This window comes from Anas acuta, chromosome 2, assembly GCF_963932015.1.
Source record: "Anas acuta chromosome 2, bAnaAcu1.1, whole genome shotgun sequence".
Taxonomy (NCBI): Eukaryota; Metazoa; Chordata; class Aves; order Anseriformes; family Anatidae; genus Anas; species Anas acuta.
This window is the reverse complement of record NC_088980.1, coordinates 141,485,453-141,503,874: the sequence shown is the minus strand read 5'-3', so window position 1 is coordinate 141,503,874 and position 18,422 is coordinate 141,485,453. Positions and strand designations below refer to the sequence as shown.

Here is an 18,422-nt window from a genome sequence, read left to right as displayed (position 1 = left end):
GAGACATATTGTTCAAAAGGAATGGAAAATGGAGACTGTTAAGTCATGAAACTTAAAGGATTTTTTTGTTACCTTTTCTGATTGTACGTATGTATAGGTGTACTCGGGTTTAGTATGTAAAATCAGTGTTCTGTATATTTAGAGTGTTTGATGTTCATGTGTGCGTGTTGGTGGAGCGTAGACTCCCCGCACACCCAGCACTGTTTACTTGCCTTTTATACCTTTCCTAGTTATATGACCTAAAGTCCTAGTTATATGACCTAAAGTCCTAGTTATATGACCTAAATATACCTAGGCTATCTAAGTGCTATTAACTTCCATTATAAGGCATTTTGACATAGCTTCTGTTGCTGCCAGTATGCACATCCAACATTCTCTGACCAAATTCTTCCAGCTTTTCTGCACATGGAGTTCCTAATATTTAATTAGTAAATTTAAGATAATATGATGCTGCATTTGTGGATGTGGTCTACCTTGACTTCAGTAAGGCTTTTGACACCTTTTCCCACAGCATTCTCCTCAAGAAACTGGCTGCTCGAGGCTTGGACTGGTGTACGTTTAGTTGGGTTAGAAACTGGCTGGATAGCCAGGCCCAAAGAGTTGTGCTGAATGGAGTCAAATCCAGATGGAGGACGGTCACTAGTGGAGTCCCCTAGGGCTCGGTACTGGGGCCAGTCCTCTTTATATCTTCATCGATGATCTGGATGAGGGCATCGAGTGCAACCTCAGTAAGTTTGCAGATGACACCAAGCCAGGTGCGTGTGTCGATCTGCTTGAGGGTAGGAAGGCTCTGCAGGAGGATCTGGATAGGCTGGACAGATGGGCTGAGGTCAACTGTATGAAGTTCAACAAGGCCAAGTGCCGGCTCCTGCACCTGGGGCTCAATAACCCCAAGCAGACCTACAGGCTGGGAGATGAGTGGTTGGAGAGCTGCCAGGCAGAGAAGGACCTGGGAGTGATGGTGGACAGTCGGCTGAATATGAGCCAGCAGTGTGCTCAGGTGGCCAAGAAGGCCAACGGCATCCTGGCTTGTATCAGAAACAGTGTGACAAGCAGGGCTAGGGAAGTGATCGTCCCCCTGTACTCGGCTCTGGTGAGGCCGCACCTCGAGTCCTGTGTTCAGTTTTGGGCCCCTCGCTACAAGAAGAACATCGAGGTGCTTGAGCGGGTCCAGAGAAGGGCGACAAAGCTGGTGAGGGGCCTGGAGAACAAGTCCTACGAGGAGCGGCTGAGGGAGCTGGGCTTGTTCAGCCTGTAGAAGAGGAGGCTCAGGGGTGACCTTATTGCTCTCTACAGGTACTTTAAAGGAGGCTGTAGCGAGGTGGGGGTTGGTCTGTTCTCCCATGTGCCTGGTGACAGGACGAGGGGGAATGGGCTTAAGTTGCACCAGGGGAGTTTTAGGTTGGATGTTAGGAAGAACTTCTTTACCGAAAGGGTTGTTAGACATTGGAACGGGCTGCCCAGGGAGGTGGTGGAGTCACCATCCCTGGAGGTCTTTAAAAGACGTTTAGATGTAGAGCTTAGGGATATGGTTTAGTGGAGGACTTGTTAGTGTTAGCTCAGAGGTTTGACTCGGTGATCTTGGAGGTCTCTTCTAACCTAGAAATTCTGTGATTTTTGATGTTGGAGTGATAGATGTATCTAAATTATAATAGGTGTACAAACATGCTTTGCAGAGTGTACCAATTTCAATATACAATTGAATCACAGTACAAATGTGAATTTCATTACTGGTCTGTATAATATGCTCACTGTCACATTGTTAGGCATCCCCAGTTACTGGGAAGAAATACCTGGGTTGAAAGCAGCTCAAGCCTGTTGTTGTGTTTGGAGTTCTTTCTGTTTGCTATTTGTTTTCTTATACTCTGTTGGGCTGAGCTGCACATACATAACCCATAAGGATATGGCTAAGTTAGATATGTTGGCAGTCTTCTGATTAACTCATGGCCAGTTATTCACTTGATTGATTCACTCAGTTAATATAAGCAGTTGATTCACTCATCTGATACAACTATTTATCTAGAACAAAGGCTACCCCTCGATCTCCTTTGTGGTGAGATAAATTCAGCTTTCTTTGCAACACTGGTCAGTCATTCCTAAGTCTTCATGAGCCTTTGGCTATCTCCACTGAGCCTTCTTCCATTGCAGAGGGTTCAGTATGGGTCACTGTAGGGTGAGTGTGTTACAACAAAGAGGCAATATACTTGGTAAATTAGAGCAACAGAAGGATCTTCAGCCTGGAGAAAAGAAATTGGAGAACATTAAACAGCTTGGAAAGAGATTATAGCGTGCCAAAACCAAGACAGTGAAGAAAACATAACGGAAGAGTTTACTTAGAATCATAGAATCATAGAATATCCTGAGTTGGAAGGGACCCTTAAGGATCATCAAGTCCAACTCTTGACACCGCACAGGTCTACCCAAAAGTTCAGACCATGTGACTAAGTCCAATCTCTTCTTAAATTCAGACAGGCTCGGTGCAGTGACCACTTCCCTGGGGAGCCTGTTCCAGTGTGCAACCAGTGTGCAACTTGAATCACTGAAGTGAAAATCTTATTTTTTTCTGTTTTCAGTACTATAATAGTTTGTCATTCAGATTTTTTTTTCCTGTAAGTTTTTAAGAATTTACTGATTTGTATGATAAAATTGAGAGCAACAAAAATGATACCACTCTGACTTTATTACCCCAGCTTATGTAAAGTCACTCTATTACATGTATGATTGGATATGCAATTATAAAAAAGAAGAGCCAGAGCAAGGAAAGGTGTGTTATCTTGTCTCTACATATTTAGGTTTTATATCTGCACCAGGTGTGTTATACACTAGCAGTTAGTAAGCATTTCAAATATACAGTTCTGTCAGAACATTTGCTATGTTAAACTAATAATGTTTTTTCTATTGGAAATCACTCTGAATCTTTTTATATTTTCACTAAGCGGTACTTCATGATGTGTCAAAGCACAATATAATAACATGTTTCAGCAAAATTAATTGCTAACTTCCTACTGGAAATTTCAAACATACTCATCTGTATTCCATTGGAAATGCATATATTTCACTTAGTAGCTTTTCAAATAGCCCTTGAAAAAAGACTTATTTGGGCAAAATGTAGACGTAATTCCATTACAGTTCAGGGTAAAATGGAAATTTCTTTCCAAAATTCAGTCTTAAAGCTTTACTTACACAGAAAGTAACATCTTCAACTGGCAAAATTCTGTGGAGTTTACTTGCAACTTTCAAACTTTAACATCAAGTATTCTTGTATAATTGTATGATCAAATACTTCATTTTTCTCTGTATTCTGTGTTTTAAAATATGAGAAAATGTTCTTAAAATTATAACAAATTTATTCTAAGAAACATGCTTACAGATATATAATTAAGATAAATGTGGTCTCTTGGAATTACTCATTGTTTGAGCAAACTACTTCTTGTATTTATGAGACAATGTCTTCTTAAGTAATTATTTTTGAATAGCATGTTTTATAAATATCCTCTCTGTTAGCTCACTGATCTGCATAGAAAACCAATGAAATACTTACCCAAGTAGATTCACTTACTAAAATAAAGCAAAATAAAATTAAATAAAGTAAAATGAATGAAACAAAACCATACTATACCAAACCAAAATTATCTATGGGTGATTTATCTGAAACATTTCTCCACTCTGATCTTAGCATCAAACTAAAAATTGTAGTCTCCACTCCCTTGGTTCGCGATCTTCTTTGTATCTCTGATAATTTTAATTATACTTTCTAGTAGACTTTGAAAAGGACATGAAAAGAAGAGCCCTTCTGTCTATGAAAAGTATCGGGGTCTAGAGAGCGAAGTCACTATATGTTCCATAACAGCAAACATGTGCATGTATATCCATAAAATAATTCAAAATTAGCATCTCCAAAAAGAACAAAGTTATTAAAATTCCAATTTAGGTTTACTTGGCAAGGTTTGGTAGCAAGCCCTCCCCATGTTAGATAAGAGCCAGTTCTAGCCATCTCCAAAAGGGACCTGTTGGTGGACAGAGTTGAGCAACGCCAGTTGTGCTTCTGTGAAAAGTAGATTTAAGAAAGGGAAAAAAAACAACAAAACAACAACAACAAACACTGCTGCTTTGAAAGAGGTGCAAGAATATGTAGAGGGATCCAGCCCTACAGATACCAAGGTCAATGCAGAAGGGTAGGAGGTGCTCCAGACACCAGAACCGAAGTTCCCCTGCAGCCAGTGGAGAGGCCCCTGGTGGAACAGGCCCTCTGCAGCCCATGATGTACCATGGTGCAGCAGATCTTCATGCTGCAGCCCATGGCGGAACCCACAGTGGAGCAGGTGGATGTGGCCTGGAGGAGGCTGAGGCCTGTTGGAAGATACAAGTCCCCTTGAACAGACTGCAGGCCAGAACTGCAACCCATGTAAAGATACCCACACAGGAGCAGATAATCTGGTGAGCCTTCTGCCTCTGGGGAGCACATGCTGGAGAAGTCTGTTGCTGTACCTCCTGTTACTGACCCATATGGGACCAGTTCTTGAAACATGCATAAGTACAGTTTGAGAAGGATCGTGTGCTGTGAGAAGAAATCCAAGCTGGAGCAGGTGAAGAAAGTTACCATGAAGGAGCGGCAGATGGCAGTGTTATGGACTGATTGCAGCCCCCATTTCCCATTCCTCTGAGCCACTCATGGAGGGTAGAAGAGGTTGGGAAAGTGTTTTTAGTTTGCTTTTAATTTCTCACTGTTCTAGTCTGTTACTAACTGACAATAAATCACATTAGTCTCCCTACACTTAGTCTGTTTTGCCTATGACAGTAATTGTTGGGTGATCTTCCTGTCTCAACCCTTGAATTTCTCCACCTTTTCCTTTGAGGTGGAGAGAAGAGATGTGTGGTGTGACGTTCAGCTGCACATCTGTGTGAAAACACTACAATTCTGTAAACAGCAAATGTTCTTAGTAATCAGAAAACTGCGTAGTAACGCTAGTTAATGTGGCTGTATATCATACAGATCCATCGGAAAAGAAACAAACAAATAAAAACAACACCACCACCTATATAGGTAACCTTTACTTGTCTATGAACCTTCTTGAATCTATGTACCTTATTTTGTTTGTGCATAGAGACACGACAGACAGCATCAATTTTTTTTGATCAAGCGAATTTCAAAACCCCTATTGGGCTACTGGGTTCAGCGACCCCTAACAATTGCAAATAGTATCCAGCCAAATAGCCATGTATCCAGTATTTAGCCAAAAAAGGCTAAAAACTAGTAATACACGCTGAGTATACCAAGGAAAAACTACAGGATACTTTTTTTCTGCTTTTCCTAGTGATCATGTTTACAAAGTTTCTAGCACTATCAATATCTCATTGTTTCCCATTGTTCCTAAATTTGCTAATTTAGCCAGTTCAATTGCTCTATATGGTTTTGCTTTATTGTCTGTTATTAATAGCAAATCCTTTTTATTTTTTCCTGCCTAGTGATGAGTTGTTATCGCTAGTACTATTTACTCTTATCCAATGCCAATAAATTTGATAATTTTCTTCCTATTCTGAGAATTCAGGTGAACAGTCTTTGTCAAGTTACTAGCTAAGATAGATTTTATGCATGTAGGAAAATGGACATGCAGTTAAAATGTTACATAGTGCATGTTAAAAGGCATTTATATCCTATGTAATTTATTTTAGGCTTTGGCTCTTCTGGTTCCAGTTGGCATAATCAAAGACGTAGCTTTCCCAGCTGCTTGGCTACTGCTGTATACTGGAAGTGAAACAATCTTTTGTTCTGCCAGAAGAAAAGAACATAAAATAACTTAATCTATTTCAAAAGAAATAGCCAGTTTGGCTTAAAATGTCTTTTTAAGCTTCCATAGTTGGAAGGAGCATGTTACCATTGTAACACCTGTTAAACATGTCTTTTCCTTCACTGCTGTGTAGTTTATTAATTTAGCTAGTCATATAGGGCAAGGTACATGAAGTAAGATGATTTTGTAAATTTAAACATGCTAAACACTAATAATGAAAACGGATAAATTGAGAAAATTGTTTTATCTCTAGCAACGTTAAAGCTTTCTTTTCTCAAGGCAAAGATGTAAGCAGTTAAAAAATCAGTAAAAATATGCTTAGGAGGCAAGATCAGCATTTCTTCTGTAAGGTAGTATGTGACCTTCATGTAAAGAATTGTGAGCAAAGTAGAAAAAGGGGTGGTGGTGGGGGAATGTTTCTAATCACTAATTTTAAAATAAAGCATCTGTGATGTTAACTTAGATACAAGTACATGTGACGGTTTTACCCAGCTGTGCAGCTGAGTTCCACTGCAACTGCTATCTCCTGCCTCAAAGGGCAAGGGGGATAAAATAGGATGAAAAGGGCTTAAGGATTGAGATAAGGACAGGGAGATCACTCAACAATGATTGTTATGGGTAAAAACAGATTCAGCATAGGGAGATTAATATAATTTATTGCCTATTACTAACAAGCTAAAGCAATGAGAAACTAAAAACACCTTCCCCCCATTCACCCTCTTCCATCTCCTTCCCCTGAGCAGCACAGGGGAATAAGGAATGAGGGTTGTGGTCAGTCTGTAACACTTTGTCTCTGATGCTCCTTCACAGTCACTCTCTGCCCCTGCTCCCCATGGGGTCCCTCCCACAGGATGCCGTCCTTCCTGAACTGAGCCTGCGGGGGCTGCCCACAGGCAGCAGCTCTTCAAGAACTGTTCCCACATGGCTCCGTACCACGGGGTCGTTCCATCAAGAGCAAATTGCTCCCACATGATCCTGCATGGACTCCTCTCCATAGACTGCAGTTCTGGACTGGAGTCTTCTCTGGACTCCTTCACATCAGATCCACCTGCTCCACCATGGAGCAGCATGGAAACCTGCTCCGTCATGGTACACGATTTGCTTCAGGAGGACAACTTGTTCCATCCTAGTCCTCTCCACAGGCCTTGGGGGAGCTTCTGATCTGGCACTTGGAACACATTCTGTCCCCCCTTCCCCCCCCCGCCCCCTTCTTCACTGACCTTGGTGTCTGCAAGGCTGTTTCTCACTCCTCCTCACTCTCCCAGCTGCTGTTGTGTAGCAGTTGTTTGTATGTATGTTTTCCCCCTTTCTTAAATCTGCTCTCATAGATGCACAAACTTATTGGCTTGGCTCGGAACAGCAGCTGGTCCCTTTGGAGCTTGCTGAAACTGGCCCTTATCTACCATGATAGATAAGGATTCTTCTGGATTCTTCTCACAGAGGCCATTCGTTGCCCCCACTACCAAAACCTTGTCACTTAAACTCAGTGGGAGTCAGATTATTATAATGTTGTCTACTGATCAGGCTGAAATAGTCCTTGCACTTATGGTCAAGGAGTATGTCTGTATATGCTGTCCAACCTTAAAAGGACATTAATTCTCCCCAGGCAGAATCACTACAAAGCCAGCTAAAATGAAAGTGCCTTGCTGGCTTTAAGCACAGTAGGAAATTTACTTAGCCTTTGTCAGCTAGAAGTCTCTGTTCTATACATCATACACATTATATTTGGCAGCCTTTATTTTCAAATGAAAACCGTAATACCAATAATTTTATAAGGTTACTTTTAAATGCATATAATACAATGGTGTAGTATGTTCTATATAGCTTTTTTATTTCCTCCCACCAATTGATGTGACATTACCAGAGAATAACAATTTATCTCGGGCTTGTCCAATAGGCATACTTTTAATAGAATAAGCAAAAGAGAGTCCAGAGCAACTTTACAGGAATTTTCAGAAAGATGGCTGTCTCCAGTCAGAGTCCTCCCTGCTCCTCTTCCAAAAAGTCCCACAACCTATTACTACCACTTTACTAAGGCATTGAGCATGTTCTTAGGTCCCTGATGTATAGAAACATCCCTGGTTAACAGGATGAAATATTTCACCACATCTCTAAAGCCTATAGTAATTTCATTTATGCTTTTTTCTTTTCAGTGTGCAGAATAACAATTTCTGGATTGCCATAAGAGTGAAAACACTGCTGCTCAGGTTTAAAAGGATTTCAGATGATTTAACATTATGGGTATTGGAACACAGTCATAAAAAGCTGCCATTTTTTTTTCTCGTTTGCCCTTCATTTATTGAACGGGGGGAAATGACAATGGAGATTGATTAAGCTAATATATACAAACTTTATCCTCTCTTTCTTTTCACGTATCTTCCAGGCTGACTTTCACAGCTCTCACTATTTCCTTCCTTATATCAGTGAATGAAAGACCCATTTTCCTGAAAATGTGTGGTACTCATTAGGTCTATTACTGCCCCCATAAGCATGAACACCAAAAACTTGAATGTTTTGGAAAAAAAAAACAAAAACAAAAAACAAAAAAACAATGTAAATGTATGGAGGAATTATAAATTTATTATCCTCATGTACTTTATTGTTTTCTAGGTGGAACCTCTAAATGATTTGTCTTGTAGAATGTTTAATTTTTCTGAGGACAGTGAATCAAAGCCAATCTCAAATTATAATCTTCTGTACACTGCAGCAGTTATGGAGCAGGACCATGCTGTCACAGACACAGAACAGACAAGCCTATGGGGTACATTATACCATGCCATTTTCTTGTATTCTACTCACTATTTGGACACCTATGTGGGTACCATATACTAGCTTCTTTAGTGTCACTGAATTTGAATCTGTTTTTATCAGTTATAGTCCTATGTCTTCAGTCTTCTAACTGAAATACAATTAGTTCTATGATCAGAATATGCTTTGACTTCATTAAGGAACATTTTATCAAAGAGGTAGCAGTTAAGTATGATAAATCAAGACAGATAATACAGTTTAAACATTTAATTTTATATTAGGTCATTAGAAAAGTGTAATGCACGTTTGACACATGACTTTTTAACATGAAAAAGAATGATCTCATTAATTTTGCTATTGTCATATTATACCTGATTGCCAGTGTAGCACAGGTAATTAGGAGAAGTGAAGGTACCTATCCATATCATATTAATCTATTTGAATACAGCTAAACATTATTTCTGTTCTACACTATTTATGAAGCTTCTGTGAATTTGAAATGTGAGATCTTCATGTCCACTGAAGAACACAGTTATCACTATAAAGAATTTAAAATTATATTTAGCTACTGCTGTTCCATATCTCATAGTATTCATGTTAAAAGGCAATATATGAGGAACCTGTAAATATCACCTACAGAATAGTTCAGGCAGAGACTAAATCCCAGGTCTGTACTTGCACAGTCCCATGTGAGGTTGTTCTGGGCAGTTAAAGGCTACTGTACTCCCAGCTATAAGAATACTTTTGTGTGGTACTATAAACAAAGGACAATTTTCATTCCTGACAGTAAAGTCAGCATTACTTAGAGCATTTTTCTGTAATGCTTTGTATGCAAATTCATAGAATCATGCAATAACGCAGGGTGAGATAGACCTTAGGAGGCCTCTAGTCCTACTTTCTGCTCAAAGCAAGGTTGTCCATGAAGTCAGACTGGGCTGCTCAGGGCTGAAGACTGCACAGTTTCTTTGGGCAAGATGTGTTAATACTTGTGCTAAGCAAGTGCTAATACTTGACTATGCTTATAGTCAATTTAATTAATTGATACCATTTATTAATTGAAACCATTAATAAGGTTTTATAGCCAGTCTGAAACTTTCTTATTTTAACTTATGCCTGTTGTCTCCCTTTCTCCCACCAGGCATCCCTGCAAAGATCCTGATCCTGTCTTGATGACCTCCCCATGGATACTTACTGGTTTCTATGAGTTTTCCCCAAAGTCATCCCTTCTCTGGGCTGAACCAGCCTCTCCTCACAGTGTAGGTGCTACAGGCTTGACCAGCTTAATGGCTTTTCATTGTACTTACTCCTGTACTTACAGCTTTTAACCTGTATCGGGTACCCAAAATTAGGTGCTGTGTTCTAGATTTGGTGTAACGCATGCTGACTAAAGAAGAGTAATCATTCCTCTAGATCTACTAACTGACTGTGCTTCTGTTAGTAGATTCCAGAATGATCTTGTCTTTCTTTGCTACCAGGGCACACTTCTGGGTCATAATGAACTTTCTGTCTAGCAAGTCCTCCAGGGCCAGATCAGAGCAGAGTTGCTCTCTACGCTGTCAATCCCTACCACGTACTGCTGTCATTGATTCTTTTTGCCAGGTACGGTACCTCCCATAAGGGACCTCCTCTTTGATCCATTTATCCAACCTGTCTAGATCCTTCTCAGTGGAAGTTTTGTCCATAAGTGTATTGACTAGTCCACCAAGCTATCTGCAAACATGATGAGGGCACACTAGGTCTTTTACAAAACTTTTAAATGACACTGATTCTAGGACGGAACTCTGTAGCACTCAACTTTTTACCAGCATCTAGGTACAGGATGGCCCATTAACGCCTGCCCCCCTGAGCGTAATAGTCCAACCATTTTATTTATTTATTTATTTATTTCTCCCTGTTTTTCCCATCCGGTTATCCATGTATCCAGACCACAACATCCCAACTTGGATACAAGAGTGGTATTGGACAGAGTGTCAGAAGCCTTGCTAAAGCCAAAGAAAATGACAGACAGCTCTCTCCTTTTGTCTAGAAATCAAGGCCTACAACAAAGAGCGATTTGTCAGACATGATTTAGTCTTGATAAACTAATGCTGCCTATTCCCAATCATGGGATCACAGAATCACAGAATGGCTTGGGTTGGAAAAGACTTTAAAGCTCATCTAGTTCCAACCCCCCTGCCATGGGCAGGGATACCACCCACTAGGTTGGGTTTCCTAGGGCCTCATCCAGTGTGATCTTAAGCACCTCTAAGGATGGGGCATCAACAGCTTCTCTGTGCAACCTGTTTCAGAGTCTCATTTCCCTCTGAGTGAAGAATTTCCTTCTAACAACTGATCTAAAATTCCACTCTTTCAGTTTAAAACCATTCCCCCTTGTCTTATCATGATGTGCCTGAGCAAAAAGTTGCTTTTCATATTTTGTATAAACTCCCTTTAAGTAGTGAAAATCTGCAATGAGATCTCCTTAGAACCACAGAGACTTCTCTCCAGGCTGAACATCTCTAGCTCTCTCAGCCTTTCTTCATAGGAGAAGTGCTCCAGTCCTCTTACCAACTTTGTGTCCCACCTCCCAACCTGCTGTAACTGATCCAGATCTTTTTTTTTGTGCTGGAGCCTCCACGTGGAGCCTCACAAGGATGGAGCAGAGGGGGACAATCACCTTTCTTACCTGCTGGCCACTTCTCTCAATGCAGCCCTGGATGCAGTTGGCCTTCTAGGCTGCAATCACGCATTGCTGGATAATGTAGGGCTTTTTATCTACCAGAACCCCCAAGTCCTTCTCCACAGAGCTGTTCTCAACGAGTTTTTCTCTCAGTCTGTACTTATGTCTGGGATTGCCCTGACACAGGGGCACCTTGCACTTGGACTTGTCGAACCTCATTAGGTTCATGTGGGCCCACTTTACAAACTTGTCCAGGTTCCTTTGGATGGCATTCCTTTTTCTATTCTATCAGCTGCACCACTCACCTTGGTGCTGTCTACAAACTTGCTGAGCATGTGCATTCAGTCCCGTTGTCTATATCGTTGATAAAGATATTAAACAGTACTGGTCCCAAGACAGACCCTCTCAGGGAGAACACTCATCACCAGCTTCCACCTGGCCATAGCACCATTGACCACCAGATATAGTTTGCCCATCTCAGGGCTTATGTAGCTTAAATTTTCTGAAGTCCTCATTCACTGCTGGTAGGTCTCCTCCTTGAGCCTTGCCTTTCAGCAAAGAGAGCAGGGATGCCTTCTAGGTGGAAAGTCTCCCTTTGCTTCTCTTTGTTGAGGTTAATAATACATTTAGTACCTTAGCCTTATCTGCCCCACTTATACCCAAAGTTGGGCATTATGCAGTTGTTATTAACATAAAACTGCAATTTATGGAATAATAAACTATGTTATTTAACTATGGAAGTGGGGAAACTTTCCTAAAAGTTTTGGTGTTCATAAAGCATACTTGAAGTAAAATATCACTTTGTGTCTGGGAAGCTACACTTTATAAATCATTGGTCAGCAGAAAGATTTTTCTCCCCATGTGATGAGGATTGTACTGGGTCTGGCTCAGATGTTGACTTTCGCTGCAGCAGCCCATACAGTGCTGTGCTCTGTGCTTGTAGCTAGAACAGCAGTGATATCACACCAGTGTTGTGTCTGCTGCTGAGCAGTGCTGGCACAGCATCAGGACTCTCTCTAACCCTCCTGGGGGGTGGGCAAAAAAGTGAGAAAGGAACATCACCGGGCCTAAACCAGACAAAGGGATATTCCATACCATATGATGTCACACTCAGTGATAAAAGGTGGAAAAAGGAAAAAGAGGGCAGAGGTGGGCTGTCATTGCAAAACTGTCCGTCCTCCACTGAAGACAGGCTACGTGTGTTGAGGCCCTGCTTCAAGGAAGTGGTCAAGCATTGAGCATTGCTCATTTGTGTGAAGCAGAGGGTAATTTCTTTCCTCTGCACTTCCACAAAGCCTTTACTTGTTTGTTTTGTTTGTTTTGTTTTTGTTTGTTTTTGTTTTATTTTGTTTTCTTTTCTTCCTTTTTTTCCCCTGCCTTTTCCCCTTTCCCTTTTTTCCTTTAGTTAAATTATTTAATTAATAATAATATTTCCTTAATAATTATTTTTCCCTTTAATTAAATTATCTTCATCTCAACCCATGAGTTCTTTCCTTTACTTCTTCCCCTCCTCTTCTGAGGAAGGGGAATGAGAGAGTGGTTGTGGTGGAGTTCAGCTGCCTAGCAAGGTAAAACCACTATTAGGATAATGTGTATGAATGTCATATAATAATCATTTTTTCCTTAGAGGGAAGAAGAAAGCAGAGGAGTTGGAAACTGGGCCCCTTTTTAAATGAAATACATCTTAAATATTACAGAATGTAATGGACCTATGTCATGATGATTAGACCAAGGTACTCCACTCTGGAAATTTGTCATTTAATATTGCTGTTGGGGAAAAACAAAACAAAACAAAACAAAGAAGAAGAAGAAGAACAACAACAACAACAAAACTATAGTGAATACATTAATTTAATAGGGTCACTTATACAATGATCATTTTTTCACTTCTTTGAAAGTTTAGAGGCATGTGTACTTGTATAAAAAGTATGTGGCTGGATCCTAATTTGTGCATGTATAAGGAAATATTTCTTCTCTAAGCAAATTTCTGTCCTGCTGTTTTGTAAATATAATCAACTAAAAATTTTTGTCTATAGATTCACTAAATGGGTATGAGTAGAGAAATTCTCACACCTATCTTATGAAAATTAAGACTAGAAAATGATTTATTGTGGCAGTTGCAATTTATTAACTATGTGGTCATATCACAAAAGGTGATTTCTTTCATCCCAGTGAGCTATTGCCAAATGATTCAACATAATGGTATAGAATATAGATATTTGTAGGATATAGAAAATTATCCAGAACTGAAGTGGTGTAATTGAGCACATGGCAGCCAGCTATTAGGGCTCAGCTAATGCATGGTAATTTGTTAAGCCACAGTAACTCAATAGCTTTGGCTCATTCAATAGTAAAGTATATATAACTCTCTATAGTGCTTATGCAAGCGAGAAGCAATGTTTTGCTTTGTTTTGTTTGTTTGTTTGTTTTATATAGAAGCAGTCTAAATCTTAGTATTCTTAGTATTAAGTATAAATTTCTAGGAATCAGTACAAATCAGAGAAAACTTGCTTCATTTTGGTAAAAAACAGCCACATTCTTGCCTCTTTAACAATCCTATGGATGGAAATGGAAATGTTGCCATTATATTTCTATAGATTAATTATTTTCTCAGGATTATGGTGCCTTACATCTTAGGACAACTCTTTTCCACCACCATTTGGTTTCATTAGCCGCAGAGTGAAAAGAAGACATTTGTAATGCTGGATCTCTCTATTCTCTCTTTCATTAGAAAAACAATAATTGATCTTGGCAGAATAAATGCCTCATATCCGTAGATAGTAGCAGTAAATGTTATTCAGGGCTGCTTGACATATGTTTGGTGCTTTATTAATGTGATGTCTCAGAAGAAAGAAATTAGGATCAAATATTATGTTTTCTAATACTTGTTTCAAAAAAATCTCCTTATAAGAAACCCTTATGATTTCAATCTGCCTTAAAGCTGGAATAATGAGTAATTTAACATAAATTCATGAATAAAATGTCATAGAAGGATAGAAGATTTTTCTCAATATTTTATAACTTCAAAAGCAAAAGTATCAAAGTTATAAACAAAGTAATATAATGTCCTTTCTTCTTCCATTGTGGAATGATTCTACAAGGGCAAAGACAGCCTACTTTGCCCTTGTATTTTGTATTTGACACATTATCAACACTTCCTAGTCAATTACAGTAAGAGTGTAGCTTGCTGCTTCAAAGCATACATATAAAATTTCTAGGGGAAAAAAATAACAAAAACGAAAAAGCAAAACCATACATTCTAACAATATTATCTCATCCTTTCAATATACTTCCTTTTCATGTATTTGCTTAATCCATCTGTTGTGTTATTTCTTAATTAAGAAACCCCTCCTGGTAGTGAGGACAGTTTAAATTCTATTTAAATATATTAACACACAAAAAAGTAGCAGAGTATCACTTTATAACACAATGTCCAGAGTAGGTAGATTACAATAGGTCTGCATCTTCCACAGTTACCTGAAAGTATACTTAGTTACACTAAGTGTATACCTGAGCCTCAGAATTTGGTTCCAGATATTGCTGAGTTAGGAAGTCTTTGAACAACCACATGGAAAAAGAAATACAGAAAAGACAAATGTAAGAAACTAGTGAAAAGTAACCATCAGTTTGAAGAGTGCTTTGAGGAAAACATTAGCTGATGAATACTCTGGAGAAGAGATAAGGACAGATAGTAGTAACAGTATGAATAAAGAATGCAATATAGGTATATAGGTAAAGTTGTAAGAAGCGGAGAATTTTGCATTTGCTTCTTTGCAGCTAGTATAAAGTACCCCAGAAGAAAGCAACATGGATAATGTGCTGATAGACCAAGTTCTGTGAAATAATGAAAGGTTTCCTTTAAATCTTAACTGTCCAATTTTTTATCTTTTAATATAACACTATCCTCATTTTATAAAGTTGCTGACAGTATTCTTTCTAAGATTTAGCCAAGGAGTATCTGTATATCTGCAGTATCATTTTACAAAAACAAACAAACAAACAAACAAAACAACCTTTACTACAGTTGCTTTACATTACTACCATTGTCTTTAAAACCCTCCAGTTCAGCAGCGTGATGGTACTGCTACCAGATCCCAAATGTCAGTCTCTGTGTGATGTTCTCCATATTGGCCACAAGGCATTGAACTGAGATATATCATCTCTAATAGGGAATCAATGCCAGATGTTGTGCAAAATAATAATAATAATAGAATCATAGAATCATAGAATATCCTGAGTTGGAAGGGACCCTTAAGGATCATCAAGTCCAACTCTTGATACCGCACAGGTCTACCCAAAAGTTCAGACCATGTGACTAAGTGCACAGTCCAATCTCTTCTTAAATTCAGACAGGCTCGGTGCAGTGACCACTTCCCTGGGGAGCCTGTTCCAGTGTGCAACCACCCTCTCTGTGAAGAACCTCCTCCTGATGTCAAGCCTAAATTTCCCCTGCCTCAGCTTAACCCCGTTCCCGCGGGTCCTGTCACTGGTGTTAATGGAGAAAAGGTCTCCTGCCTCTCGACACCTCCTTACGAGGAAGTTGTAGACTGTGATGAGGTCTCCCCTCAGCCTCCTCTTCTCCAGGCTGAACAGGCCCAGTGACCTCAGCCGTTCCTCGTACGTCTTCCCCTCCAGGCCTTTCACCATCTTCGTAGCCCTCCTCTGGACACTCTCCAACAGTTTCATGTCCTTTTTATACTGTGGTGCCCAGAACTGCACATAGTACTCGAGGTGAGGCCGCACCAGCACAGAGTAGAGCAAGACAATCACCTCCCTTGACCAACTAGCGATGCCGTGCTTGATGCACCCCAGGATACGGTTGGCCCTCCTGGCTGCCAGGGCACACTGCTGGCTCATATTCAACTTGCTGTCTACCATGACCCCCAGATCCCTCTCTTCTAGGCTGCTCTCCAGCGTCTCATCGCCCAGTCTGTACGTGCAGCCAGGGTTTCCCCATCCCAGGTGCAGGACCCGGCACTTGCTCTTATTGAACTTCATGCGGTTGGTGATCGCCCAGCTCTCCAACCTATCCAGATCCCTCTGCAAGGCCTTTCCACCCTCATTCGAGTCCACAACTCCTCCAAGTTTGGTGTCATGTGGTAGTATATGGCACTGCATGGTGCTTATGCACACATTGTGGGCCCAGTCTTGAAACTTTTAGGTGCTCATAACTACTATTGTCTTTTATGTGAATTTTGCATCCTTAAGGTTTACAAATTCATGTGTTGCTTTCTAAATTTACAAAAAACAAAAAACAAAAAACAAAAAACAAAACAAAACTTACTATTTACACAATGCAGAAGTAATAACTTAAAGGTTAAAGGACATATAAGACAATTTTTCATCTGGAATCAGATAATATATGAGGAAATATTAAAGATGAAAGTTTTAAGAAAAAATGGTGGCTCTAACAAAAAAGAAGCTGTTAGGTTGCTGGTTAAGAGAAATTTGTGAAGGAAGAACCAATAGGAATGTGACAAATAATAGGAGAGGCGAACGTAGAGAGAGTAGGTTATGTAATACTGATATGTCAGTATTGCTGTTTATATAACAGTATATTGCTGTTTATATAACAGTATATAAAAACAGTATTACTGTTTTTATAACAAACATTGAAAGAGCAACATCTATGGATCTTTTTTATTACTTCTTGCAACTCAATATTTTCGTTGCTTATATCTTCCAAAGTATGGTTATCTTCATCTGTTACTTATTTTTATTTAGATAAGAATAAAAGTCCTAAAATCAGTGTAGTTATGGTGGTTTTTTTTGTTTGTTTGTTTGTTTTTCATGTAAACAATGATGATCTTTGTAGTATATTAGTGCATCAACAGATTGCTATGGTTAGATTGTTACAGTTAGATTGCAAATTATTTTCATTACATCTCTAATGTCAGAAATGCCCACACATTTGAGAAACTATCATTATTTTTTTAATTATTTTTATTTTTTTTCCCCCTCATGGTGTACATTTGCTTTAACAGAAATAATTTTGAAGACTGAATATTTTCTGTCCTGCTGAGGTTCAAGTACATTCTAGGTTACTTAGGTACACAAACCAGAGTTTTAATAATGCTGACAATCAAAAATACTGATATACATCTCCTTTAGACAGCAGATCTCAGACTTGCTTGTGAAGCTAAGGCAAGAGTGTTAGTTTCTTGGAAATATTGGACAAAATCTATTGTGTAGCAGTTACTAAAAAGGTAGTAACTCTCTTGCTTTCTTATTTTAACCATATACATTTCTTCTTTTTTAACCGCAATGTGGTCTTCCTTTACACTAAAACACCCAATATATTAAAGTTGCTTACAGGACAGGCCATGCTAATATAAAGTAAATAAAAGTACTAGCTGGCAACATAAAAAACAACAACAACAACAACAAATGTGCATTTCTACAAAGTGAGAGGTAATAGACTATAAAGAAAAAGATATCTAATCTACTTACAATATACATGTATGCACATTTCCGCCTCTACAACCTGCTTTGAACTCTAGTTGCAATTTGAGCAGCCAGTAGCCAGTACTTTGGGGATAAGTTTAGTAAGACAGTACCATCTTCAATTGACTGGGAAGAGTTTATTCTGGATTAAGGGAAAGTGAAGATTGTCTCCACATTTCTCCAGTTTCCTCCAAGTCATTGATAACTACCTCACTTAGCAGTTTGTCAGAAAACTGTATAATGCAGAAAGCCTGCACCCACAAGAAAACTATCTAAAGGATATCTAAGCAAGCCTTAAAACTTTTCCTGGTAATAAAATAAATCTCTAAGTCTTCTAAAGGTATCTGCCTACAGTCTAGCATCAGAAGGTGTAGCAGGAGGAGAACCAGAGATAACATTACTCTGTTACTTTTTGAGGATGGTCATTTCACAAACAGAGAAATAGACAAAGGAGAGATGTTTAATGCCTTCTTTGCTTCTTCAACACTGATGATGGGCCCTAGGACCCCCAAAGCCCTTAGTTGGAGGACCATGACTACAGGAACAATAAACACTCATCCATCTCCAAATTTGTACAGGCTTTTCTGTTCCAGCTGGATGCATATATCTGTGTGGCCCAGAAGGATTCATCTCAAGGTACTCAAAGAGCAGGCTGATATCATTGTGTGATGTTTCAATTATTTTTCAATGGTCTTGAGAATTTGGAGAGGTCCCAGTAGACTGGGCAAGCTGGCAAACATTATAATTTTCAAGAAAGACAAGAAGATCCTGGTCATTGCAGG

At 39.4% G+C, this 18,422-nt stretch overlaps 1 long non-coding RNA gene across 1 annotated transcript; it reads right to left on the bottom strand.

The window, feature by feature from the left end:
• Positions 1–1,704: 1,704 nt before the first annotated feature.
• On the bottom strand, positions 1,705–4,529 carry LOC137851842 (uncharacterized). The gene is made up of 2 exons (XR_011093530.1): positions 4,420–4,529; positions 1,705–2,237 (listed from the first exon to the last, which is right to left on the bottom strand). It is a non-coding gene; the product is annotated as an uncharacterized lncRNA (long non-coding RNA).
• Positions 4,530–18,422: the final 13,893 nt, after the last annotated feature.